The sequence below is a fragment of the Bufo bufo genome, chromosome 1 (assembly GCF_905171765.1).
Source record: "Bufo bufo chromosome 1, aBufBuf1.1, whole genome shotgun sequence".
In the NCBI taxonomy this organism is placed as follows: domain Eukaryota; kingdom Metazoa; phylum Chordata; class Amphibia; order Anura; family Bufonidae; genus Bufo; species Bufo bufo.
In genome coordinates, this window is record NC_053389.1 from 807,243,050 (window position 1) to 807,266,790 (window position 23,741).

Consider the following 23,741-nt stretch of genomic DNA (forward strand, 5'->3'; position numbering starts at 1 on the left):
CAAGGTATAGAGATCTGGCAGAACACAAGCGGAGGACATCGCCGGATCGACAGCAAAAGGTGAAGGGACTCTGCAATGTTACCCCGAGCGCAACTCGGGGTTACCGCTCCTGGCAGCGAAAATTAACCCTGAGTCACGCTCGGGAATACCGTCAGGGAGGTTAAAATGGGCCAGTGTTTCTTTAAAATAATGGCTACCTCTTTACTCTGTTCAGAGTATGTTGAAACAAATGGGATCCGTTTAGGTTTAAGTTTCCTCTCCCTAGTCTCCATTCCCTGGGAATTTTTTATCCTTCTCAGGTGTTTTTTTATATTCCCAAGCGGATATCCTCTCTGTCTGAACTTGTTAATCATTTGTTCATATCGTATAGGTAGACGTTCAGGGTCCTGTACAATCCTCTTCACACGTAACAATTGGCTACGGGGTAATGATTCAATAGTGGATCTGGGGTGACAGCTTTCATAACGCAACAATGTATTACAGTCAGTTGGCTTGGTGAAAATGCCTGAAGACAATTTATCACCAACAATAGACACCATCGTGTCCAAGAACTGTACCTGTTTGTCAGAATGTGTAAGCGTAAAGGCAATTTCACTGTCTAATTGATTCAGAAAACTGCAAAATTGTTTTAAAGACTCCAAATCTCCTTGCCAATTGAGGAAGATGTCGTCTATGTATCGCCACCACCCCAGCACTCCGCTGAAGTGGTGGGACACATAGACAAGATCCTCCTCAAGAGCCGCCATGAAAATATTTGCGGACGTGGGCGCCACATTCGACCCCATGGCGGTCCCACGTTACTGCAAAAAAAATTGATCCCCAAGCATAAAATAATTATGTCTCAGGACCAAATTCAACCTACCCTCCTCTATCCCCCTGTTTAATGTAATTACAGTAGTGAGTGTTCCCTAGTGGTCTATTTGGGAACACATCACGTTATTTCTTCCTACATATACGGCTTGATATCCTTTCTTCAGTGGATTCACTACTTAGTATCTCTATACGAGACAATCTTTTCATGCCCCATAGGTGAATTGTACATCCCCCTCCATGTCTGCCTACGGAGGTGCCCTTTCACCTTTGATGGTTGTGGTTCGCTAGATCTGGGACGCCGTTTAGTCGCCGGGTTACGCGGGTGTCGCTTCTGGCGCGTCACGTGCACCAATGGTGGAGGCCGGTTACCTGTTCACGCCTTGCGATCGACGTCACTGATCACATGTAGTCAGGTGACTGGTCGCGTGACTTAGCGTGCACTGGTGCCCTGGTTACCGGACATGCGCACTGGCCGACATGGGACGCTGGGGTTGGTGCCATCCGATTACACTGCTGTGTAAGTAGTTGTTTTTATAGTCTATGTGGCCGATTGGCTATTCACTAATAATTGATTTCACACACAGCTGATCACCCTGATCAATTTATGATCAATTTATGCACCATAGCACTTTATTTGAGGACACGATGAAATATGTGATTTTTTACTATTTGCAATTCTGGTGCTGCACACGGATAATTCGGAGGTGGAAGTGGAGGAGGAGGCGGAGGAAGAGAAGTGGGGGTTGGAGCCAATAAGGTAGGTGCTCGCTGAAACCCTGATCGACGTAGGGCCCGCAATCCTTGGTGTCGGTAGCACCTGTGCCATCCCAGGGTACGACTCACTCCTGGCCTCCACAATGTTCACCCAGTGTGCCGTCAGGGAAGTGTAGCGTCCCCGGCCAAATGCACTTGTCCATGTGTCCGTGGTTAAGTGGACATTCCCAGTAACTGCATTGGTCAGGGCACGTGTGATGTTACAGGGCACATGTTGGTGTAAGACTGGCACGGCTCACCTTGAAAAATAGTGGCGGCTAAGGACTGCATAACGAGGGACTGCCGCCGACATCAGGCTGCAGAAGGCCTCAGTGTCCACAAGCCTAAATGCCAACATTTCCAGGGCCAGTAATTTGTAAAGTTGCTCATTTAGTGCTATGGCCTATGGGTGGGTGGCTGGGTATTTGCGCTTGTGTTGAAATGCCTGGGGTAAGGACATTTGGATGCTGCGCTGGGACATGTAAGTGGATGTGTATTAAGAAGTAGTTGTAGAGCAGCACATAATGGATCTCTTGACCTTTCCGGGATGCATCAGCCGTGGTGGAATCGCCAATCCAACGCCATCCCATAAGTACAGGTAGATAAAAGAGAGTTTCACAGCAGCATGTCCGGTGTGACTTTTTATTTGGGGACCAAAAGTGCACACACCAAAATACACGACGTTTCGGCTACGCTGTAGCCTTTCTCAAGAATATTGGTACAAAATTCAACACACATATAAATACTATTTACCTGTACTTATGGGATGGGGTTGGATTGGCGATTCCACCACGGCTGATGCATTCCGGAAAGGTCAAGAGATCCATTATGTGCTGCTCTACAACTACAGTCGTGGCCAAAAGTTTTGAGAATTACATAAATATTGGAAATTGGAAAAGTTGCTACTTAAGTTTTTATAATAGCAATTTGCATATACTCCAGAATGTTATGAAGAGTGATCAGATGAATCGCATAGTCCTTCTTTGCCATGAAAATTAACTTAATCCCAAAAAAACCTTTCCACTGCATTTCATTGCTGTCATTAAAGGACCTGCTGAGATCATTTCAGTAATCGTCTTGTTAACTCAGGTGAGAATGTTGACGAGCACAAGGCTGGAGATCATTATGTCAGGCTGATTGGGTTAAAATGGCAGACTTGACATGTTAAAAGGAGGGTGATGCTTGAAATCATTGTTCTTCCATTGTTAACCATGGTGACCTGCAAAGAAACGCGTGCAGCCATCATTGTGTTTCATAAAAATGGCTTCACAGGCAAGGATATTGTGGCTACTAAGATTGCACCTCAATCAACAATTTATAGGATCATCAAGAACTTCAAGGAAAGAGGTTCAATTGTTGTTAAGAAGGCTTCAGGGCGTCCAAGAAAGTCCAGCAAGCGCCAGGATCGTCTCCTAAAGAGGATTCAGCTGCGGGATCGGAGTGCCACCAGTGCAGAGCTTGCTCAGGAATGGCAGCAGGCAGGTGTGAGCGCATCTGCACGCACAGTGAGGCAAAGACTTTTGGAAGATGTCCTGGTGTCAAGAAGGCCAGCAAAGAAGCCACTTCTCTCCAAAAAAAACATCAGGGACAGATTGATCTTCTGCAGAAAGTATGGTGAATGGACTGCTGAGGACTGGGGCAAAGTCATATTCTCCGATGAAGCCTCTTTCCCATTGTTTGGGGCATCTGGAAAAAGGCTTGTCCAGAGAAGAAAAGGTGAGCACTACCATTAGTCCTGTGTCATGCCAACAGTAAAGCATCCTGAGACCATTCATGTGTGGGGTTGCTTCTCATCCAAGGGAGTGGGCTCACTCACAATTTTGCCCAAAAACACAGCCATGAATAAAGAATGGCACCAAAACACCCTCCAACAGCAACTTCTTCCAACAATCCAACAACAGTTTGGTGAAGAACAATGCATTTTTCAGCACGATGGAGCACCGTGCCATAAGGCAAAAGTGATAACTAAGTGGCTCGGGGACCAAAACGTTGATATTTTGGGTCCATGGCCTGGAAACTCCCCAGATCTTAATCCCATTGAGAACTTGTGGTCAATCCTCAAGAGGCGGGTGGACAAACAAAAACCCACTAATTCTGACAAACTCCAAGAAGTGATTAAGAAAGAATGGGTTGCTATCAGTCAGGAATTGGCCCAGAAGTTGATTGAGAGCATGCCCAGTCGAATTGCAGAGTTCCTGAAAAAGAAGGGCCAACACTGCAAATACTGACTCTTTGCATAAATGTCATGTAATTGTCGATAAAAGCCTTTGAAACGTATGAAGTGTGTGTAATTATATTTCACTACAGCACAGAAACAACTGAAACAAAGATCTAAAAGCAGTTTAGCAGCAAACTTTGTGAAAACTAATATTTGTGTCGTTCTTAAAACTTTTGGCCACGACTGTACTTCTTAATACTGTTTCGGATCCGAGGAGAGCGCACTGGGGACACGATCACTGTACACCAATGGAAGTACCCCCTGGATCGGGTAAGACCTCTGAGAGGACCAACATGAGTGCACACTTATATACTGAAGAGGATATCCACAGGTTAATTAGTGAGGATGCCAGTGATGTGACATTCCTCAGTATACCATCCATTGACCTGTTAAAAAGGAAATTTGAAAATGAGTCAAAGAGACTAACTACGATTGACTTGCATCTCAGTACACTGAGGGAATACTATAAGGCACAACGTGTACCCAGAGGGTTAAGATCGCACCTTCGCCCTAACCTTTTTCCCCACAATGATGAATTTTGCAAAAATTTGAGTCCATCAATAACAAGTACTCTTTTGAGTTGATGCTTCTCAATATAGAGTATCTGCAAAAAGAGGCTGAAAACATCAAAAAAGTTCTAGTGTCACTAGAAACACAGATTCAGAGTCTGTTATCTGTGGATGACTTTGCCGCTCATAAGGAGAAACTCACTGAACATGTACAGCGACACAGAGTCAAGGTTGAAAAAACTAAAAGGGATAAGTGGCTCCGTGATCTGGAGGACTATCAGTCCGGGCGGGTATATAACTGGCAAAACCAACAAAACCTACAATCTCGTACTAGACCCCCTAGGAGAAGGGGCAGAGGGAGGAGGTTTGACCAGGGCCACTTTGGATTCACAACTGGTGAGTCCAATTTCACAGACGACTCCATCAAGCTGACTTTTTTTAGGGAGAACAGGACATGTGGGAGGAGGAAACTCCGACATGGTGGCATAAAGCACCACAGAGCCCACAAAGGAACAGCCCCCACCCGGTATATCTGGGATACAACCATGGAGCACGAGAGAGGACGATGAGACGCATGCACAAGAAATAAGCAACTTAGTGGTGAACATATCATCCATGGAATTGACCGAGGATCAGATTAACGTTTTGGCGCATGGACTCTCTTTCTGTCTTGTGACAGACACCAACTGGTTCGAATTAGAACTTGATTTACTGCGGTTTTTTAGTCTTAGATTGAAAGCATTTTTTGATAATAGGATTCCCGGTGTGGTTGCACCGAGTAATGAAGCTGCTGAATTGTCCTTGGCCAAATTTGAGCTGAGCAACAAGAGCAGTTTCATGCCTCCACATAACAATTACATTGTAGAATCATATATTCAAATTGTCACCAAGCTTATCAGACAATTGCAGGAATGTAGTCAGCAGCAGCATTGTGGTCCTAATTTATCATATAAAGAGAGACAGGGTCTTAAGGAGTTGACTTCCAACAAGGACATCACTATCAAACCCGCCAACAAGGGGGGAGCCGTGGTGATCATGGACACGGATAGCTATGTTCGGGAGATAAGTGGACAGCTGAGTGAAGGGGAGGTTTATGAGAAATTTCAACATGACCCCAAATGGGAAATTGCCGGAGAGGTGGCTAACATTGTTGACACAGCCCTAGCGCATGGTATTATTGATTCAGATTTATGTCAGTTTCTCAAGATTCCTTTTCCCATCACTCCACTGATCTATGTTCTCCCGAAAATACATAAACGGCTGATAGATCCTCCGGGCAGACCGATCGTGTCGGGCAGGGGATTGATTTTTAGCAATATAGCCATTTTTTTTGACAGAATACTCTGTGTCTATGCTACCTAGGCTCCCTCCTATGTCAGGGATACCGGTCACTTTTTAAGTAAACTGAGTGAGATTGATTTACCCACCCACTTTTATCTGGTAAGTCTTGATGTGGTGTCCTTGTATACATCCATTAAGCATGATTATGGACTAAGTGTCGTCGATGTGGCCCTGGCCGGCACGGGACTCACCTGTGATGCGCGTCGGTTTGTCCTCGATCTCCTAGAATTTGTCCTCAAGAGGAATTACTTTCTCTGTGGTAAAATCCTTTTACCAACAGTCACACGGTGTGGCCATGGGGTCCAATGTGGCGCCAACTTATGCCAACATGTTCATGGCGGAGGTCGAGGACAAGTTGGTATACGCGTCTGAGTATCGCCGGTGGGTCCTGTGCTGTTGGCGCTACATCGACGACATTTTTATGATCTGGAGTGGTTCCATGGACAGTCTGAATGACTTTTATCAACACCTTAACGATGGGATACCCGGGCTTCAATTCACTGTGACTTCCTCTCTTGAAGAACTACAGTTTCTTGATGTCAGGGTATACCTGGAGGATGGTAAATTAAAAACTGACCTATATAAGAAGCCTACAGACAGGAACAACCTTTTAAGATATGACAGTAATCATCCACGCTGCATGCTGGACTCCTTACCTTAGAGCCAGATGCTGCGTGTGAGAAGAGTGGTGTCAGATGACGATGTATTAACCAGTCAGATTGATGAGATGTGCAATAAATTTGCTAATAGAAAACAGGTTGTTGCGCAGGTCGCGGGCCCGGATCTCCTCGGCTGACAGGCTGTCCACCATACAAGCTCCATCTAGGAGCAGGAATATGGGAAGAACCCCGTTTGTTTCGACCTTTGGCCACCATAGTGCAGACATTGCACTGATCCTGAGAAAGGACTGGCATATCTTGCATAGTGGTCTTCCTTCAGTTTGTGAATTTGAGAAACCGCCACTGATGGCATACACACGTGGAGTTAATTTGCATGACGAGCTTATCAAGACTGATATGGGTGAAGTTAACAAGGGAGGTCAGACATATTTGAAACCCAGGAAGACAGGCAATTTCCCTTGTTTGGGTTGTTGTAATGGTGGTAATATGTTGAAAGGGAACACCTTTGTCCACCCATACAGTGGAAAAAAATACAGGGAGTATTACACATGCCGTTCCAAGTTTGTCATCTACATGATCATCTGTCCCTGCAGTTTAATTTATGTGGGGTTGACGACCATGGAGATTAGAGAGCGTATCAATAAACACAAAAGCACGATAAGGAAAAAAATGTTAGACAAACCAGTGGCCAAACACTTTGCGGATTGTGGACATGCTGTCAGCCAACTGAGATTCCGGGTCATCGATTCTGTGCCAATTCCAAAAAGAGGAGGTGACAGGGAACGTATATTAAAGAAAAAAGAGCTAAAATGGATTTTTACTATACAGGCTCTACAACCCCATGGGCTGAATATTGAGTTTAATGCAAACAATGTAGATAGATAGAAGATCCTTTTTGAATATTGATGTCCTATTCAGTATATTATGTTTTTATTGGGTATTTTTATATATAATGGTTTCACATTTTTGCATTTACATAATAGGAATATTTACCGGCACGTTATTTATATGATCATTCGACTTGTCCAGTACTAGCTGATTTTGTGTCATGGATGCATGTCTGGCATTATACTTGCCAGTAATACCTGTTGTCAAATACTGTTAGGTAGTCTTGTCTATATACATATATTTAGTTGGCGATTATATGGACATGTTTATTCTAATAATCTGCTTTAAATATACATCAGATATAGAGGCATTTTAGATATATGATGGTGCTTTATTCAGGTGCTATTTTTAGAACATATTGACATCGATCATATACTCGATCTATTGCCAATTCCTGCCTGCGACTCTAGGACCTTCCGTGCGTCATATGATAGTCACATGACTCATGACGCGCTTGGTATGTGACCATGAATGGGGTTACCCATTGGTTCACATGCAGCGCTGGTTAGAGGAGGAGATCGGCCATTCGGCTGATACTAGTGACGGCGTACCACCCACTTACAGACGTGATGACACACGCGCGGAAGGACATGCGCGGAAGGATCGTGGGGACGCCGTCAGGCATGGCCAATGCGTGGATAAAGTTAGTGATTGCCTAATGAACAGCAGGTATTTTTGACCTTTTTGAAGCAACGTTTCTATTGGCAGCTAGGATGATTTTAATTAGTACACAGGTGACATTAAGTAGTATGTCTCTTTTCTATTGGCTGTATATTATCACAGGGGGGGCCTATTATAGTATTTATATGTGTGTTGAATTTTGCACCAGTATGCTTGAGAAAGGCTACTGCGTAGCCGAAACGTAGTGTATTTTGGTGTGTGCACTTTTGGTCCCCAAATAAAAACTCACACCGGACATGCTGCTGTGAAACTCTCTTTTATCTACATGTAAGTGGATGTGGTCACTGATGGTGATTGCGAAGGTCAAGGTGCAGGGCGAGGGGCATCCGGACCTGCGCCTTCGACAGGGGATTGGCCAGCACGTAACACATGGGAAGAGGAGGCAGTAGTGTGACCCACAGACACAGATTGTGGACTCAGGCATTCGTCCCACTTATTACGGTGCTTGGATGCCATGTGGCGAATCATGCAGGTGGTGGGGAGGTTGCTAGTGTTCAGGCCCCGGCTCATTTTATGTACGGCACAGATTGCAAACTGTTCTTTTGTCGTCCGCACTTTCCTCAAAAAAGCGCCATACTGCGGAACACCTATCCCTTGGCAAGGGAGGTTTCCGAAGGAGGAACAGTTGCGGGCTTGTTTGGTGTGGCCCTTCTCCCTTTTGCCACCCCACTGCCTCTTCCTGCCTGTTGCGGTGCAGCAGATCCCTCCCCCTCTGTACTGATGTCCTCACTCGGCTTTCCACCTTCCCAGGTTGGGTCAGTGACTTCATCGTCCATCACCTCCTCTTCCACTTCCTCACTCTGCTCATCCTCCTGACTTGTTGACCTAATCACAACCTCAGTGATTGACAACTGTGTCTCATCCTCTTCATCAACCTCTTGAGACAGTAATTGCCGTTGACTTATTGGCAACTGTGTCTCATCATCATCCACCTCATTAAACAGTAATTGCCATTCCCCACCATCATCTTCTTGTGACTGTGGATGCTCAAGAGTTTGGTAATCAGGGCACATGATCTGTCCCTCTTCAATCGTGCTTGGCAAGAGGGCCAAATCAAGGAATGGTGCAGAAAAGAGCTCCTCGGAATATCCGAGTGTGGGATCACTTGTTTGCTCAGACTCTCCATGGTGGGAGGAAGGAGGATCAGGGTGAGGATTGTGTTGAGCAGACTCTTGGCTACTGAGACTGGACTTGGTGGAAGACAGGGTGGTGCTTAACCAACTGGAAGCATTATCTGCTGCAATCCAACCGAACACCTGGTCGCACTGGTCTGACTTCAATAGTGCAGTCCTGCGCCACCCTGCAAACTGGGACATGAAGCTAGGTATCGTGGATGATTGTTTTTCTTGTGCTATGGCAGCAGGCACAGTTTCACTGCGCCCAGGGCCCCGGCCTCTACATGCACCATCAGCATCACGGCCACTGCCCCGTCCTTACTGCTCGCTTTCTTTATATTAAATGTTATATATGCTTGAAAGTCTGTCACTCGTACAGTCGCGTAGGATTTGGAAGTGTATGCGCAAACAAATTTAAAAAGGTATTTGGGATGTGGAAACATCACACAGGAGATATCCCGCAGATAATGTCAATGCTGTCACCAGCGGCTAATGAAAAATTACAGGGAATGTCACAGGTATTTGGGATGAGGAAACGTTATGCAGGAGAGGTACCACCGGTAATGTCACTGTCCGCAGCGTCTACGGAAAAAGTACACTGTATGTCACAGATACATTTTTTCAGCGCAAGGATATATATCAGGTAAAACTGAGGAACAGAAAAATAATGCACTTACTAATGTAGTCTGACATATGACAATACACATAATACAATATGCATACAGATGCAAACCATGTGAAACTTACCAGCGATGTGACTGTAAGCTTAGATATAGAGGATGAAGTGGCTCAAACTTCTAGTCTGCAGTGTATGTAAACGGCCACTAGATGGTGCAGTTACACAATGTGAATAAATTTACAATAACAGCTGAAGGCATGACACTCCCCGCCTGGTATCTAAAGGATACCACATTAAGTCACCTCTGGAGAAAGCAACGGGTCTGAGGAAGAGTTTAGGCTCATGCTGCCTGCAGACTTTAACTTCCACCTTTCTGACCGTCCCATATTCACTTGGGAGCACTTTAGTTATCAGTCCCAAAGGCAGTTATTTCTTCTTGACTGAGAGTCTTTGACAAGAACAACATTACCAACTTCCAAATTGGGTTTGCTGATTTGCCATTTATTCCGGACATTTAGTGTAGAGATGTATTGTTTCCTCCATTTATCCCAGAAGGCATCTGCTAGGGTTTGCACTTGTCTCCACTGACACTTGTACAAGTCTTTAGTACTAAATTCACCAGGAGGAGCAGATGCTGTACCGACCGTTTGGGTGAGAAGAGTGGAAGGGGTGAGCAAGAAAGGATCCTCTGGATCGTTGGATATTGAAGTCAAAGGTCTGGCGTTTATGATCGCCACTACTTCAGCCATGAAAGTGGAGAGGGTCTCATGGGTGAGTCTTGAAATTCCCAGCTGTAGAAAAACAGAATCAAGGATCCGGCGGGCTATGCCAATCATACATTTCCAAGAGCCTACCATGTGAAAAGAATGTGGGGGGTTGAATGTCCATTTACAGCCTTGGTCAGCAAGATATCTCCCTACATGGTCATTGTCAATGTTGGAGGGAATATGCAGTTTTTTGCAGGTTGGTACCCCTATCAGAGCAGATAAGTTTAACCGGGCCTCTAATGGAAATGAAACGTCTGAGAGCATTTATAAAGCTGGATATATCTAAAGACTCAATAATTTCTATATGCACAGCCCTGATACTCATGCACGTAAATATGACTGCCCAGCGTTTACTGTTTGCATGGCCTCCTCTAGTGTGTCATGTGGTGACAGATAAGGGGCCAAATTCAAGTGGATCATACAGACTGTTCATGGTGGATAAGACTCCACGTCGTGTGAAGGGTTTTTGTTCTTGGTCGACCTGAAAGGCAAAGGTGTCAGACTTGAGGTCCCAGCTGAGCCCTAGGCTGCGCTGCATGGGTATCGGGTCTGTCGTCAAGTCTAGATCTTTCAAATCCCTGGCATGATCTTGAGTGGAAAAGGCCTCCATGACAACTTTGATATTTGAAGCTATCTTATGCAGACTGAGGTTTGAACAGGAAAGCATACTTTGAGTCCTTTTGAGAAGACTAATTGCAGCCTCTGGGGAGGGAAGCGACTTTAAGCCATCATCTACATAAAAGCCTCTTTCAACAAACTTCTTAACCTCCTCCCCATAGTCTTTTGCACCTTCTTGGGCAAAAAGTCTTAGTCCATAAATAGCAACTGCAGGAGATGGGCTGTTGCCGAAAACATGCACCTTCATGCGATATTCTATGATGTCTTGGATAGGGTCATTGTCCTAGAACCAAAAGAATCTTAACATTTGTTGTATGTCGGTAACTACAGCAATGGATTCTTTGCGGAATCTGATGCAGACACCCCGAGAAGTGTGTTGTTGAGGTTTGTTCCTGTAAAAAAAACATGATTGACAGAGACTCTTACTACTACTCGTATTTGTCCTGGCTTCTAAGGCTGGTAAACGCCAAAAATTGGTAGGTACCAGCATTCTTCCTTTTTCTTTAGGGGTGGAGCTACTTCTGCATGACTGTTCTCCAATATCTTGTTCATGAATTAGAAAAAATGTTACATCATCTCTGGTCTTTTCTGAAAGTTGTGTTTGAGTGAACAGAAGCGTTTAACCACCTCAGCCCCCCTAGCTTTAACACCCTTAATGACCAGACCACTTTTTACACTTCTGACCTACACTACTTTCACCGTTTATTGCTCGGTCATGCAACTTACCACCCAAATGAATTTTACCTCCTTTTCTTCTCACTAATAGAGCTTTCATTTGGTGGTATTTCATTGCTGCTGACATTTTTACTTTTTTTGTTATTAATCGAAATTTAACGATTTTTTTGCAAAAAAATGACATTTTTCACTTTCAGGTGTAAAATTTTGCAAAAAAAACGACATCCATATATACATTTTTCTCTAAATTTATTGTTCTACATGTCTTTGATAAAAAAAAATGTTCGGGTAAAAAAAAAAATGGTTTGGGTAAAAGTTATAGCGTTTACAAACTATGGTACAAAAATTTGAATTTCCGCTTTTTGAAACAGCTCTGACTTTCTGAGCACCTGTCATGTTTCCTGAGGTTCTACAATGCCCAGACAGTACAAACACCCCACAAATGACCCCATTTCGGAAAGTAGACACCCTAAGGTATTCGCTGATGGGCATAGTGAGTTCATAGAACTTTTTATTTTTTGTCACAAGTTAGCGGAAAATGATGATTTTTATTTTTATTTATTTTTTCCTTACAAAGTCTCATATTCCACTAACTTTTGACAAAAAATAAAAACTTCCATGAACTCACTATGCCTATCACGAAATACCTTGGGGTGTCTTCTTTCCAAAATGGGGTCACTTGTGGGGTAGTTATACTGCCCTGGTATTTTAGGGGCCCTAATGTGTGGGAAGTAGTTTGAAATCAAAATGTGTAAAAAATGCCCTGTGAAATCCTAAAGGTGCTCTTTGGAATGTGGGCCCCTTTGCCCACCTAGGCTGCAAAAAAGTGTCACACATGTGGTATCGCCGTACTCGGGAGAAGTTGGGAAATGTGTTTTGGGGTGTCATTTTACATATACCCATGCTGGGTGAGATAAATATCTCGGTCAGATGCCAACTTTGTATAAAAAAAATGGGAAAAGTTGTCTTTTGCCGAGATATTTCTCTCACCCAGCATGGGTATATGTAAAAAGACACCCCAAAACACATTGCCCTACTTCTTCTGAGTACGGAGATACCAGATGTGTGACACTTTTTTGCAGCCTAGGTGGACAAATGGGCCCACATTCCAAAGAGCACCTTTCGGATTTCACAGGTCATTTTTTACACATTTTGATTTCAAACTACTTCTCACACATTTGGGCCCCTAGAATGCCAGGGCAGTATAACTACCCCACAAGTGACCCCATTTTGGAAAGAAGACACCCCAAGGTATTTCGTGATGGGAATAGTGAGTTCATGGAAGTTTTTTTTTGTCACAAGTTAGTGGAATATGAAACTCAAAACACATACGGACGTCTGAATGGAGCCTTACAGGTGGGTGATCAATGACAGGGTGGTGATCAGGGAGTCTATATGGGGTGATCACCCCCCTGTAAGGCTCCATTCAGAGGTCCGTATGTGTTTTGCGGATCCACAGATCCATGGATCGGATCCGCAAAACACATACGGATGTCTGAATGGAGCCTTACAGGGGGGTGATCAATGACAGGGGGGTGATCAATGACAGGGGGGTGATCAGGGAGTCTATATGGGGTGAGCACCCCCCTGTCATTGATCACCCCCCTGTAAGTCTCCATTCAGACGTCCGTATGTGTTTTGCGGATCCGATCCATGGATCCGTGGATCCGCAAAACACATACGGACCTCTGAATGGAGACAGCCTTACCGGGGGGTGATCAATGACAGGGGGGTGATCAGGGAGTCTATATGGGCTATATGTCATTGATCACCCCCCTGTAAGCCTCCATTCAGACGTCCGTATATGTTTTGCGGATCCGCGGATCAATGGATCGGATCCGCAAAACACATACGGACGTCTGAATGGAGCCTTACAGGGGGGTGATCACCCCATATAGACTCCCTGATCACCACCCTGTCATTGATCACCCACCTGTAAGGCTCCATTCAGACGTCCGTATGTGTTTTGCGGATCCGATCCATGGATCCGTGGATCCGCAAAACACATACGGACCTCTGAATGGAGACAGCCTTACCGGGGGGTGATCAATGACAGGGGGGTGATCAGGGAGTCTATATGGGCTATATGTCATTGATCACCCCCCTGTAAGCCTCCATTCAGACGTCCGTATATGTTTTGCGGATCCGCGGATCAATGGATCGGATCCGCAAAACACATACGGACGTCTGAATGGAGCCTTACAGGGGGGTGATCAATGACAGGGGGTTGATCAGGGAGTCTAATATGGGGTGATCAGGGGTTAATAAGGGGTTAATAAGTGTCAAGGGGGGTGTAGTGTAGTGGTGTTTGGTACTACTTATTACAGAGCTGCCTGTGTCCTCTGGTGGTCGATCCAAGCAAAAGGGACCACCAGAGGACCAGGTAGCAAGTATATTAGATGCTGTTATCAAAACAGCGTCTAATATACCTTTTAGGGGTTAAAAAAATCGCATCTACAGCCTGCCAGCGAACGATCGCCGCTGGCAGGCTGTAGATCCACTCGCTTACCTTCCGATCCTGTGAACGCGCGCGCCTGTGTGCGCGCGTTCACAGGAAATCTCGCCTCTCGCGAGAGGACGCGTATATGCGTCCACCCAGAATAACAGGGCCGCCGCCAGGACGCAATCCTGCGTACGGCAGTCCTGAGCTGGTTAAAGGCCTGATCCCTGTTGTTGGGAAAATGGCGTCTCTGTGTTTTGAAAGGTAGTGGTGGACTTACTAATGTAGTCTGACATATGACAATACACATAATACAATATGCATACAGATGCAAACCATGTGAAACATACCAGCGATGCTACCGTAAGCTTAGATATAGAGGATGGATCAGGACACTACCAGACCGTGCGGATACCTCTGTAATGGTGGCAGTGCATGAGGGAAATGGCTGCTATGTGCAGGGCTGATGCTGTCACTAGAGTTCACATAGGCTACAAGTTATGGAAGCTGAAGTGGGTCAAACTTCTAGTGTGAAGAGCTGCAGTGTATGTAAACAGCCACTAGATGGTGCAGTTACACAATGAACAGAGAATTATGAATTATAAAGCATATTAACTGTGAATAAAGTAACAATAACAACTGCTGAAGGCCTGACAGACACCGTCTATTGAAAAAGTACACTTTATGTCAGATACATTTTTTCAGTGCACACGTTACACTGCAGATGTGGCGCCGGTAATGTCACTGTCAGAAGCGGACACCGTCTACAGAAAAAGTACACTGTATGTCACAGAGAATTTTTTTCAGTGCGCACGTTACACTGCAAATGTGGCGCTGGTAATGTCACTGTCAAAAGCGGACACCGTCTAATAAAAAAGTACACTGTATGTCACAGATACATTTTTTCTGCGCACACGTTACACTGGAGATGTGGCGCTAGTAATGTCACTGTCCGCAGCAGACACCGTCAACAGAAAAAGGACCCTGGATGTCACAGATATTTTTGGGATGCGCACTCTTTACACAGGAGATGTGGCGCAGATAATGTCGCTGTTTGCAGCGGCCTAACTATTGCACGCTATTTAGCGCAGGTTGCAATAAAAATATATATTACTGCTGCCAGACACAACAATAGTCCTTAAAAGGACTTTTGGGTCTCTGAAAAGTTTTTCTAATAAATATATTCGTATATCACTCTCTACACTGTCTTTCCCTTCCTCAGCACAGATGACATCATCACCATGTGACCAGTAACCTAGCAATATTACTGGTCACGTGGCTATGAGGTAATCAAAGGTCCTTTCTTTTCTTTTCAATTATTTTTTTATTGATTTTTTTTTAAGTAGAACAGAAAATTGAACAGGTGGTACAATGTTGCCAGGATGGACAAGTGGCAGGAGTAACAAAGACATCATGTATCTAAGTATGTTGACACTGCACACAGATATAATAGACATATTGTACCAAAATGTTGAAGGTTATAAATGTTGTGGGTGAAAGGGAGGGGTGGGGTGCTAATAGGAGAGGTGGGAAGAGGACAGCACGGGAGGGGGTGAGGGCTCGGAATGAATAGAGGTCTTAGAATAGTTAAAGGGGTTGTCCGAGTTATGAAAAAAAAATATATAGCACTGAAAATCTGAGATATAACTGAGCTAAGCAAGTTTTATGCAAGAAAAATATATATATTTCCTCATTTCCCTGGTTCTTTTCTGGCCCTTTGTTTACATGCAATAAAAACAACCTCTGCCCCTCCCCCTGCTCTGCAAAGGGAGTGAATACAAGAGCTGCCCTGAGTGACATGTCCGCCTGCTGGGAGACTCTGCAGCATGTTGTATGTGTAGGACTACAAGTCCCAGCTGTATAATGACACTGCTAAGGGAGAGTGAAGGCAAAAGGGCCAACAAGTGCTAAGCATCTCTGGGAACTCCTTCAAGACTGTTGGAAGACCATTTCAGGGGACTACCTCTTGAAGCTCATCAAGAGAATGCCAAGAGTGTGCAAAGCAGTAATCAAAGCAAAAGGTGGCTACTTTGAAGAACCTAGAATATGACATATTTTCAGTTGTTTCACACTTGTTTGTTATGTATATAATTCCACATGTGTTAATTCATAGTTTTGATGCCTTCATAGTCATGAAAATAAAGAAAACTCCTTGAATGAGAAGGTGTGTCCAAACTTTTGGTCTGTACTGTACATAAAGATAAAACGTGACCTTTAATAATGTAACTATGAGGGTCCATTCACACGTCCGTAAGTGTTTTGCGGATCTGCAAAACACGGACACCTGCAATGTGCATTCCGCAATTTGTGGACCGCACATCGCCGGCACTATAATAGAAAATGCCTAATCTTGTCTGCAATTGCGGACAAGAATAGGACATGTTCTATTTTTTTGCAGAAACGAAAGCACAGATGTGGAAGTGCAGATCCGCAAAAATGCAGATGTGGATCCGCAAATGCCGATGCGGACAGCACATTCCGGCCCCATTGAAAATGAATGGGTCTGCACCCGTTCCGCAAAATTGCGGAACGGATGCAGACCCATTTTGCGGACGTGTGAATGGAAAAGATATCCCTCAAAATGAAAATAAATAAAATTATTAAAGTTAAGCAAAAAGCATAGATGTGGTCGGCAATAACAAGTGCTCGGCGGCACCAAATCAGAAACCATATGTCCTACCACAATCCGGGGGGTTCCAGTGCACATTCATGAAACCGGGAGGGAAAGCAAAAAACATCCATCCCTGGGCTAGATGATGATGTGGTATTGAAGGACAGGGTGGGCAAATAACTGTCCCTGATATTGCCCTACAGGGGGGGCTATTCTGGCCCTGATAGCCTAACCACAGACCACCCGCCCTGATAAGAGCGACCCCATCCGGAACCTTACCCTATATAAAAATGGCCCTAGTAAGGCCCTAGCCCCTAGGCCCCTGACTTCCAGGTGATCACTATATAGATCTATGTGATTTTGACTCATTATAAAAGTATATTATAAGTATATCGCACCCCTCTGTGTATCACACATATAGATAGCACACCTATACTAGTCCTTAAAAGGACTTTTGTGGCCCTATTAGCTAGCGTTTGGTGTCCCTAACAGCCTGTCCTTGCTCCACACAGCAACCTCTCCCTACACTGGCAAAAGACTGAATGTAAAATGGCGGCCAGATCGGGTTCTGTTATAGGGTTGGGGGTATGTCCATGTGCTGAAACGTCTCAATTGGCTGTCCTGTACCACCTGATGGATGTGTCATGGGTCAAAGTTCTTCACAATGTAAAAGAATATGGCGGGCGCAAATTTCTCCATATGTTCGCATGTTCGGCGAAACAACCGCCGGGCGAACCGCAAGGCCATCTCTATTCCAGATCTTCCAGTCTTCTTAAAGTTCCAGTACTAGCGGGGAAGGCCACCCCAGGAGGGGGAAGAAGAGACAAAAAAAAAAAGGTGGGGTTCAAGAAAACATATTGTCATCCACTAAAGGCACATTGGGCTGCAAGAGAGGGAATTAGTGCATGCGTCATTTCCTCCGCACGCCTGAATTTCAGCAAGAATGCCAGCATTCACCTTGCCTGGCAACCGTCCCGTCTGATTTAATGCAGAGAAGTTGGCATAGGCATACCCTCATCCCAGAAACAGTTTTGGGTTATTCTGCCCTTTCTCCACCTTCTTTATTGCCCTCCTTAAACCAAATCGCTTATGGGATCAGCCCCCTCCCTCAGGCTGGACAGAACAGAGGTAGCCCCCAAATGTATATTTCAGGGCAAAAGGGGGGCCGCCAGCTGGTTTTCCCAGCTGGAACCTTAGAGCCGATCCGTCGGTCTCAACTCCCCTCAATTGTTCTCCCTTGAGACTGCTTGCCTCACCTCAGTTCAAGGACCCAACCAGCCGCCCGATTCCACTCCGACACTGCAGTGAGAACCGCTCATCCACCTTCCTCCGTTCTCCTAAGAGGGGACCCAAAGGAGCCAGAGGCGAAGAAGCAGTCGACTCTCAAACCTGTTTAGCGAATCGCCACTTAACGCTGCCCTTCTCCATCTGCGCTCCGGTCACGCTCTCCATCAGGGCAGGGGTTCGGCAGGGCTTCAAGGGCTTCAGACGTTCTCCATTTCACCGGGAGAAAGAGCGATCAGGTGAGTCGCAGAAGCAGCGGTTCACGGCCAGGGCTCTCGGCGAGATTCACAGCAAGGTTCGCATGTGGAAGTCAGCTAATCAGAAGATCGTCAGCTGGGGCGGCATCTCACCTGGGCTGGGAGCTCACCATTCGGGAGGGAGGAGCGTGCGTCACCTGCGTGCGCCCGCACACATGCTCCCTGTCTCATGCCAGAGAATACCTTTAGTTTCTTGTAGTGAGTGGCCTGCAGGCCCTGAGCTAACATTTCAGTCAGCTTGGCTAAAGTGTTAATTGCACTGTCACTAGGTGGGCTTCCAGCACTAGCCATACTGGGATGGGGGGGGGGGGGGGGAAATGGATGACTGGGGTCTTCCTTTACCTGAACCAGTGGGGGAACAGGAGGTGAGTAATCCCATGTAGCAGCTAATGGGAGGTGCCCCTCTGAGCCATATCGCTTCTCCATATCAATGACTTCTTAATCTCAGCACTGCCTCAAAATGTAGCCCTATTTGGGGTGGTGTGAGTAATGTCCCTCCCACAACAGACTCGGGCGCTGACCTGTGTGTATAATGGGACCTAGAGCCTTTGTTGAATGGAAGAGTGGGAACATAAGTAAAGTATATCAGTGCCTCCACCCAGGTCAGAGCCTCTGTATTACAGGGAGGATCTCTTCCTGGGACTTACATATGGAGTATAGTTAGTAGCCTTAACAAGGATTACTGTGCTAATCTCACAGTCTGAAGAATACATATAGATACCACATAAGGTTATAATAGTAAGGGTAAGAATGATAATAAAACATACATGCAGTATATGGAGAGCGCAGCAAATATTGAAATAACCAGTTATATACCAGGGTGTATATATATATATATATATATATATATATATACAGGGCTTTTTTTCTCAGAGAAAAGGTGGTGGAACTCAGCCCCCCTCCCCTGGCCACGCCCCTCCCCACCCCTAGGACCGCCCCCTAAAACCGAGAACAGGGATGCAAGTAAAATTTGGGGGGGCTATAAAAGTCCAGCCCAGCAAAGAAACCCCCCAGATGGGGATGGCACTGTTAATAGGGGATCTGGGGATGGCACTGTTAATGGGGGATCTGGGGATGGCATACGCAGATCCCCCATCCTACAACAGTGCCATCCACAGACCCCCCATCCTATAACAGTGCCATCCACAGACCCCCCCACCCCATAACAGTGCCATCCACAGACCCCCCCCCTTTAAAGTGCTATCCACAGACCCACCCACCCCATAACAGTGCCATCCACAGACACCCCCCCATCCCATAACAGTGCCATCCACAGACCCCCCCCACCCCATAACAGTGCCATCCACAGACCCCCCCTTAACAGTGCCATCCACAGACCCCCCCTTAACAGTGCTATCCACAGACCCCCCCACCCCATAACAGTGCCATCCACAGACCCCCCCCCACCCCATAACAGTGCCATCCACAGACCCCCCCACCCCATAACAGTGCCATCCACAGCCCCCCCACCCCATAACAGTGCCATCCACAGACCCCCCCCCACCCCATAACAGTGCCATCCACAGACCCCCTTTAACAGTGCCATCCACAGACCCCCCTTAACAGTGCTATCCACAGACCCCCCCCCACAACAGTGCCATCCACAGACCCCCCACCCCATAACAGTGCCATCCACAGACCCCCCCACCCCTTAACAGTGCCATCCACAGACACCCCCCCACCCCATAACAGTGCCATCCAAAGACACCCCCCCACCCCATAACAGTGCCATCCACAGACACCCCCCACCCCATAACAGTGCCATCCACAGACCCCCCCTTAACAGTGCCATCCACAGCCCCCCCACCCCATAACAGTGCCATCCACAGACCCCCCACCCCATAACAGTGCCATCCACAGACCCCCACCCCATAACAGTGCCATCCACAGACCCCCCCCTTAACAGTGCCATCCACAGACCCCCCCCCCATAACACTGCCATCCACAGACCCCCCCATTGCCGCTCCAGTACAGTTATAAAATGTGTAAAATTAATAATGATTCTATTCATGAGGCCCCCTCTGTAGTAGAACATTCAATATATCCATCCTACTCACAGGGCTGTTATCGTAATCCAGGCCGGCGTCACTGACTGACGTCACGTGCCTGCGCCGCCTGCTTCATTCATAAAGTAGGCCGGGCAGGCACGTGACGTCAGTCAGTCACGCTGCCGCTCGTCTGCCCGGCCGGCCTGGATTACGATAACAGCCCTGTGAGTAGGATGGATATATTGAATGTTCTACTACAGAGGGGGCCTCATGAATAGAATCATTATTAATTTTACACATTCTATAACTGTACTGGAGCTGGGGGCCGGAGCACAGTGAACGCACCGGCCCCCAGCTCCTCCTCCCAGTCCCTCCCCGCTGATACATCGCAGCCTGCCATGCTGGAGCATGGCAGGCTGCGATGTCAAAAGGTGGCGGAACGCCGTTCTGGTGCGTTCCGCCAGAAAAAAAGCCCTGTATATATATAGAAAGAGTCCTGTGCACGATACCTCCAGACAACAGAAGAGATGATCCAGGTGCAGGGGCCCCTGTGGATGACTGTAGATCCAGAACTCTTTCAGATGACAGACAGCCGATCAGAAGAAGACGATGACGATGATGAAAGGATTTCTTCCAAGCTGCAAACAGGACAGCAACAGTAGTAGATGCAGGCCTGACTACCCTAACACTGAGTCCTTAACCTGCCAACTTATCTACCAGTGCAACCGGGCCTCTAACTATCTAGTTGGCCATCTGAAGCCTAACCTATAATTACCCTGAACTATATACTGATCCCTAACTACAATTACTAGCTAGATTCTGTGAATATATACACTCACCTAAAGAATCTTTAGGAACACTATACTAATACGGTGTTGGACCCCCTTTTGCCTTCAGAACTGCCTTAATTCTACGTGGCATTGATTCAACAAGGTGCTGATAGCATTCTTTAGAAATGTTGGCCCATATTGATAGGATAGCATCTTGCAGTTGATGGAGATTTGAGGGATGCACATCCAGGGCACGAAGCTCCCGTTCCACCACATCCCAAAGATGCTCTATTGGGCTGAGATCTGGTGACTGTGGGGGCCATTTTAGTACAGTGAACTCATTGTCAAGTTCAAGAAACCAATTTGAAATGATTCGAGCTTTGTGACATGGTGCATTATCCTGCTGGAAGTAGCCATCAGAGGATGGATACATGTTCTCATTCTGTTTACGCCAAATTCGGAATCTACCATTTGAATGTCTCAACAGAAATCGAGACTCATCAGACCAGGCAACATTTTTCCAGTCTTCAACAGTCCAATTTTGTTGAGCTCGTGCAAATTGTAGCCTCTTTTTCCTATTTGTAGTGGAGATGAGTGGTACCCGGTGGGGTCTTCTGCTGTTGTAGCCCATCCGCCTCAAGGTTGTGCGTGTTGTGGCTTCACAAATGCTTTGCTGCATACCTCGGTTGTAACCAGTGGTTATTTCAGTCAACGTTGCTCTTCTATCAGCTTGAATCAGTCGGCCCATTCTCCTCTGACCTCTAGCATCCACAAGGCATTTTTGCCCACAGGACTGCCGCATACTGGATGTTTTTCCCTTTTCACACCATTCTTTGTAAACCCTAGAAATAGTTGTGCATGAAAATCCCAGTAACTGAGCAGATTGTGAAATACTCAGACCGGCCCGTCTGGCACCAACAACCATGCCACGCTCAAAATTGCTTAAATCACCTTTCTTTCCCATTCTGACATTCAGTTTGGAGTTCAGGAGATTGTCTTGACCAGAACCACACCCCTAAATGCATTGAAGCAACTGCCATGTGATTGGTTGACTAGATAATTGCATTAATGAGAAATAGAACAGGTGTTCCTAATAATTCTTTAGGTGAGTGTAAGTAACACAGAGCAGAACTACCGGCTGGGAGATAAAGAGGAGCAGGTGGCAATCTATTCTTATACACTCCAGCCTCACTAGCTGATTTTAAAGTTGTAGATACTCAAAGCCCTGCTTATCTATTCCTCCTAGTTATAAAGATTACACATGCTACTGGCCTTAGACTTCTGGAGACATAAGATATGGTTTTTGGAAGGCAGATTTCACTGGAATAATTTTAAGTTGCCATGTAACATTTGAAGACCCCCTGATGCACCCCTAGAGTAGAAACTCCCAAAAAATGCCCCCATTTTGGAAACTACGGGATAAGGTGGCATTTTTGTTGGTACAATTTTAGGGTACATATGATTTTGGTTGCACTATATTACACTTTTTGTGAGGCAAGGTAACAAAAAATAGCTGTTTTGGCACCATTTTAATTTTTTTTATTTACAGTGTTCATCTAACAGGTTAGATCATCTGGTATTTTTATAGAGCAGGTTGTAATGAACGCGACAATACCAAATGATTTGTTTTGTGTCTCCATATAAATTTTTTTCAATATGAGATGACAGTTTGATTGATACTATTTTGGGGTATATAAGACTTTTTGATCGCTTGGTATTACACTTTTTGTGATGTGAGGTGACCAAAATGGCTTTTTTGACTTTTTTTTATTTTTTATTACAGTGTCTACCTAAGGGGTTAGGTCATGTGATATTTTTATACAGCAGGTTCTTATGGATGCGGCAATACCTAATATGTATACTTTTTATTTATTTAATTACGTTTTACACAATAACAGCATTTTTGAATCAAAAAATCATGTTTTAGTGTCTCCATATTCTGAAAGCCATATTTTGTTTTTATTTTTTGGGTGACTGTCTTAGGTAGGGTATCATTTTTTGTGGGATGAGATTACGGTTTGATTGGCACTATTTTGAGGTGCATATGTCTTTTTGATCACTTGCTATTACACTTTTTGTGATGTAATGTGACAAAATGGCTTTTGACACAGTTTTTTTTTTTTTTTACAGTGTTTACCTGAGGGGTTAGGTCATGTGGTATTTTTATAGAGCAGGTTGTTACGGATGCGGCGATGCCTATATTTTAAACAAATAAAATCACGTTTTAGTGTCTCCATAGTCTGAGAGCTATAGTTTTTTTTTATTTTTTAGGCAATTGTCTTAGGTAGGGGCTAATTTTTTGCGGGATAAGCTGCCATGTAACAATTGAAGACCCCTGATGTACCCCTAGAGTAGAAACTCTCAAAAAATGCCCCCATTTTGAAAACTACGGGATAAGGTGACGGTTAGATTGTTACTATTTTGGGGGGCGTACGCCTTTTTGATCGCTTAGTGTTGCACTTTTAGTGATGTAAGGTGACAAAAAGATTGCTTTTTTAGCACAGTTTTTAGTTATATTTTTGACGGTGTTCATGTGATATTTTTATAGAGCTGTTCAATACGAACGCGGCGATACCTAATATGTCTACTTTTCTTTTTTTGAATTGAATAAAAAGTGAAATTAATTAAAAAGTGATTAAATAGTCATACAGACTCCAAAATGGTATCAATTAAAAATACAAATCATAAATGAATATGATGTGCAAAGAAAATAATTTTTTTCAAAGTTGTTTTTTTCAGTATTAGGGCTCATGTACACAACCATTGCATGTTTT